Source organism: Geospiza fortis, unplaced genomic scaffold, assembly GCF_000277835.1.
Source record: "Geospiza fortis unplaced genomic scaffold, GeoFor_1.0 scaffold628, whole genome shotgun sequence".
Classification (NCBI taxonomy): domain Eukaryota; kingdom Metazoa; phylum Chordata; class Aves; order Passeriformes; family Thraupidae; genus Geospiza; species Geospiza fortis.
The window spans coordinates 452919-458276 of NW_005054596.1; the positions used below are offsets into that span (position 1 = coordinate 452919).

General features: G+C 53.3%; 1 protein-coding gene across 1 annotated transcript in view; it reads left to right on the forward strand.

Annotated features, from left to right (window-relative positions):
• The window catches only part of HCN4 (hyperpolarization activated cyclic nucleotide gated potassium channel 4), an 89821-nt gene that overhangs the window by 62739 nt on the left and 21724 nt on the right, over positions 1 to 5358 (forward strand). The gene's annotated exons all lie outside the window — the stretch shown is intronic.

Genomic DNA, 5358 nt, shown 5'->3' on the forward strand with positions numbered 1-5358 from the left:
ATTCTATATATGTTATTTATATATTTTATATATGTGTATATATAAAAATATGTATATATGTATATGTGTATATATATCTATACATATACAGATACACACATATATATACACATATACATATATATACACACATATACATATATATATACATATATATATAAAGAATTAAATACAAATAACCAGCTCAGAGATGGTGGGTGGGATCTCCCCTCTGGAGCATCCCACATGCCATCCATGCTCCCCATCCCACCTCTCAGCCCTAAACGCAGCCCCTGGCTGACCCTCCTGCAGCAGCAACTGCCATCCCCCAGCTTCCCGTTCCTCCTTTCATCCCCTGGGGCTGTGGGCATGGAGGCAGGTCCTGCAGGGACACAGTGCTGGGGTTTGGGGGCAGATCCTGCAGGGACAGTGCCCGGGTTTGGGGGCAGGTCCTGCAGGGACAGTGCCCGGGTTTGGGGGCAGGTCCTGCAAGGACACAGTGCCGGGGTTTGCGGGCAGGTCCTGCAGGGACAGTCCCGGGGCTCGGAGCAGGACCGGCCCCGGCAGAGCCGCAGAAGGCAGGAGCCAGGCTCCCTCTCCTGGCACGGAGCAGCAAGGAGCAGGCATGGAAACTGCTTCCCGCTGGAATCTGAGTATGTGGGGTCCCAGAGACAGGGCTGGGGCTGATCCATAATTCCCATTGCTGGTCCCTTTGCCCCATACCCCTGGAAGGGTCGGTGCGACCACCCACCCACCCTGGAGTGAGCCAGGGTCACGGGATGAGGAGCCAGGCTGCCGGTGCCATCCCAAGCTGTGCCCTGCTGTTGCTGGGAGGGAGTTTGACACCATATGGCAAAGGCAGGGCGAATTCATGGTACCTTTCAACCATCTTGCTGAGAATTCAGGAGCTTTTATTCAAAGGGACAATGTCCAGTTGATTAAGCAGCAAAAACTGACAAAGCTGAAAAAATTGCCTGTTATTGCAGTTCTTAACCTCCAGATTCCCCCAGCCAATTTCTTCTTGAATAAAGGAAATAATCAAGCACTGGGGCAGAACAGAACAAATGTAAAATGTATCAAAGATGCGCCAGCCTGCCGTGCCTCCCACGTGCAGGGCTGTGGGCACAGGCTGCCCGTGCCTGGAGGAGTGAGCATCCGTGGAAAAGTCATCTGTTTGCTGTTTATTTAGTCATTTCTCCTCTCTGCAATAATGGTTCTCCTCCTGCTGCTGCCAGACTGCCATTTCTGGAGCCTGGAACCCTCTGCTCCTCTCCAGCAGAGCAACAACTGTGCAGCAGCTGCCTGGGCTTCCCCATGCTGCCTTTTCTTGATTTGTGTAGCAGGAGCAGTCAGAGATTGGGGCCCCATTGTGCTGCTCAGGGCCAGGAGGACACTCAGCTCAGAGGTGCAGGTGGCCTCATCCCCCTCCTGAGGGTGCCTTGGCCGTGGCAGGATGGCTTCAGAGCAGCAGATTTGGAGCACAATTCCCTCATCCCAACGTTTGGCTGCAGATTTGGAGCACAATTCCCTCATCCCAACGACGGCAGCAGCAGCTCCTGGCTCTCCCCATCCATCCCTAGGGGCAGAGGTGCAGGCTGGGCTTGAAGCTGCCAGCTGTAGTCAAAGGGAAGGGTCTGCAAAAGTGGCAGGACATGGGACAGAGGAAGAAAAGAAGCAAATCCCAGCAGCAAGGCTGGGGAGAGAGAGGAGGATGTATTCCAGAGGCAGGAAGGCTCAGCAGGCTCCAGGAGAGCAGGGGAGGGAGCTCCTATCCAGAGCAGAGCTTTCCTCATGCTGCAGCCTTGTCTTCCCAGCCTTGAGAGCCTCTGAAGCTGGGAATTAAACTTCCCTTGGGAGATTTTTTTTCCTGCTTCTTCCCTGCCTCTAAATCACCTTTTTTTTTTTTTTTTTTTGTAAATTTAAATCCACTAAGTTCCTGTAGCAATAAAGGGAAAGCTCTGAAAATGGAGCTTCAGGAAAGTGGGATGAAGAGCTGGAGAGATGCCCCACCTAGAGTTCAGGGGGCTTCCACTCCAGAAGCTGTTCAGGAATATGCCAGCCTCAAAATAGCCTGGGATTAGAATATTTAACAAAGAGTGCAGTAGTTCTTTGGGGAAAAAAAAAATCGGGTTTTTCTCCCAGTAATGTCCTTTAATCTCCTGAGAAGATTTCCAGGCATGTCACTGGGACCAGCAGTGGGTGTGGATGGCAATGTCAGTGAAACAATTCACATCTAATCTGGAGGGGAGCATTGAGAGAGGCCAAGGAGTCAGGAAACAAGAAACTGGAGCTCTGGGCTCTTCTCAGGCTTTGGTGGCAGGATGTGGCTGGAAGGTTCCAGCATGGCTCTGTGTGATGGACACAGCTGGGCAGGGAGAGGCCAGGGTGGTCTCTGTGCCAGGGATTTTGGGACATTCTGTACCAGCCTGGTGGGAGCTCTGAGGAGATAAATAAATATCCTGCTGCATGGCTGCCCTGATTGCACACAGGAGCCAGAAGTTTGGGAAAAGGGGAACCTTCTGAAGCTGCTGCAGCCAAGGGGAGCTGGAAGTGAGGTCCAGATGCTTTGGAGGCTCTGTCTGTGAGTGTGTTGGTGCTGCTCTTCCTCTGCTCTGGGGTTTCCCACCACTTGGCACTCTGTAAAACCAGCCCTCATTTCCATGCTGCAGGGAAAGAAGATTCATCACCTCCCATCTGCTTCCTAAAGGTTTGATCCTCATCCAGGGGATTTGTGAAGGGTCTGGTGTTGCCAAAATCATCTCAGGGCCTCGATAAATCCCCGAGTCTGGTTCCTCTGGGTGTTTTCCACATGCCTCGTGTTCCATTTCAGCAGCCATGGAAGCAGTGGGTGTCTGGCTGGCTCCTGGAACTGCAGGGCAGGATGTTTGCAGTATTAATTGCTGAGTCCCAATCCCAGGGGCTCCAGCATTAGCCTTCCTGCAGTGCGTTTTATTAAAAACTGGAAACACTGGTGAGTCAGCTGCAGAGTGTGTGCTGCTGCCCCAGAGCTGGCCTGGCAGCTCCTCTCCCAGAGATCCCAACTCTGCTGAGCCCTGAAAGCTGCAGGGAGGGCAGAGACCCCTGAGGCCAGGGCAGCAAACCCTGATCATCCTCCCCTCCACCAGAACACATTCCTGGGGAGCTCTGCCCCTCCCTGCTGAGGGCTGCTGATGGAAAAGGGGAAGAGGAATGGCTGCAGAGTGTGGGAGACAGCAATCCTGCATGGATTTGCTGTGATTCCCAGCTCCCCCCGAGCCTCTGGGCCAGCACATCCCTCCTGCCCTCCCTCAGGAGGAACAGGAACCTGAGGGAAATTCCATGCTCTGGAAAGTCTCAGGAGCAGGGCTGCTCCCATGGGGTGGGATCCTGGAGCTCAGGGTGACAGGCACAGGGAGTGCCCTCCCCAGCTGGGGCCAAAAGCAGTCCAGAGCAGGGCAGAGCAGGGCAGAGCAGCCCATAACTGGGAATATTGACCTTTCCAGGGAATGCAGGGTGGCAGGCACCTCCAGGGCTGCCCAGGGAGGCCAGCTGGGAGCAGCATGAGATGGGCACAGCAGCAGGGATGGAAAGGAGGCAGAAGCACTCTGTGCACAGCCCTGGGTACTGGTGCCATGTCCAGGCAAGGAGTGGGTGGCCAGGTCTGGATCGCCAGGAGCACAGAGTGCTTGGGAGGGCCCCCAGGAAAGGCTGCCTGGGACATTGGGCACTCAGAGAAGATCCCTGCAGTCAGGTGAAGGCCATGTGAGCTTCCCTTGGAAGCAAGCCCAGAACAGGCAGGTTCTGTCCAAAGTGAAGTTTAACCTGTCATCTCCATGTGTTCCCACCCTTTAAACTGGATCTGGAGGGGTGTTTTCCCAGCCCAGCAGTTCCAGGGTGGGCAGGGATGGTCTGAGACATCCCCTGAGTTCTCCAAGTGTTAATGGTGTAAGTCAGGCATAACATTGTTCTTTAGAGGCTTTGTCTGTGACAAAGCTGGTGCTGCACTTCCTCTGCTCTGGCGTTTCCCACTTGGCACTCCATAAAACCAGCCCTCATTTCCATGCTGCAGGGAAAGAAGATTCATCACCTCCATGATAGGATTACACCCCTATCCCAAGAACTTGCAGTCCTTCTCCATGTCTTTACTCATCTCACTCCTCCTCTCCAGGGAGGACTCAAGCAGACACACTCACATGTACATCAGAACCAAACTACTCTGTCAGACACCACCGTTTGCCTCCAGGTGCTTCTGTAAGGTACTACAGAACCCAGCAGTGCCTTTGAAGTGTTCCAGGGAAGTGCCTCCAAGTATTCCAAGGTGGATCTGAGCAGGCCAGACTCTAATGCCAGAGAAGCCCTTCCAGCACTGCCAGTGTGGATGTTAAAAACAAACCAGTCGGAAGCAGCTTCAAAGTCATTTCACAGCCTTTTGCAGAGTCTCTTGGTGCCTCTGAGATAACCCCCTCTTGACTGTGAGCAGGCACAGAGCTGTGGCTGTGCTTTTGCATGCTTTGGGATTTGCTTAATGAGGAGTCATTTTCCCCCTGCAGTTCAAGGCCTCATTTCCCTGCCCTGATGGGCCATTTTAGCCACTCCAGTATCTGTGGAGTGGTGCTGGTGTAGGTGGCTGTTAGATGGGGTATGGCTCTTACAGCAATGAGCTGTGGCAGTGTGAGGCACCTGGTGCTGACAAACCCATGGTCACACTGCAGCTGGAACCTCTTCTAGTCTGGCCTAAAGTACTGAGGGCTTGACCTGTCTGCTCATCCTGGGGAAAACAAAAAGCCTGAAAGCTAAAGAGGTACCAGGACCTGTGAGTGAAGAATCATCACAGAGCATCCAGTGCTCTTCACACTTGGTACCCTAAAGGTAATTGCTCTGAAAGGCTTCCCCTTCACAGGAGTGCCTCTCTCTGAGCAGTCCTTGATGTGCTCGGGGTTTGTTTGGAAAGCTCTGTGTTTTCCTGCAGCTCCCACCTCCCAGCCTGTCATCCCTCAGTCTGGCACCCTCAGCCTGTCCTCACTGCTGCTGCTGGGGCTCGGAGCTGTGCAATTCCCAGGGAATGCTGTGCAGGCTGCAAGGGCTCTGCATGCTGCATGTCAGAGGTTTGGATGACTAATTCCTACAAAACACTGGCAAGCTTCCTTGTAAACAGCACTCCTGAGCAGCAAGTTGCTGGAAGAATGGCTTTTAAACCTCCAGCCTGCCTGGTACCCAGATGTTCACAGCCACTAAAGAGCCTGGCTGCCAGTTTTCCAGCTCAGCTATTACTGCTCTGTCTGCCCAGATTCCCTTTGGAATTCCCTCAGCTTCCTTTGTCCCTGCTCTCAGCTCTGTGGTGGGGCTGTGCTGCCCTGTTAAACTACTGCCACACTGAACTCAGAGGGCAGCAGCATTCCT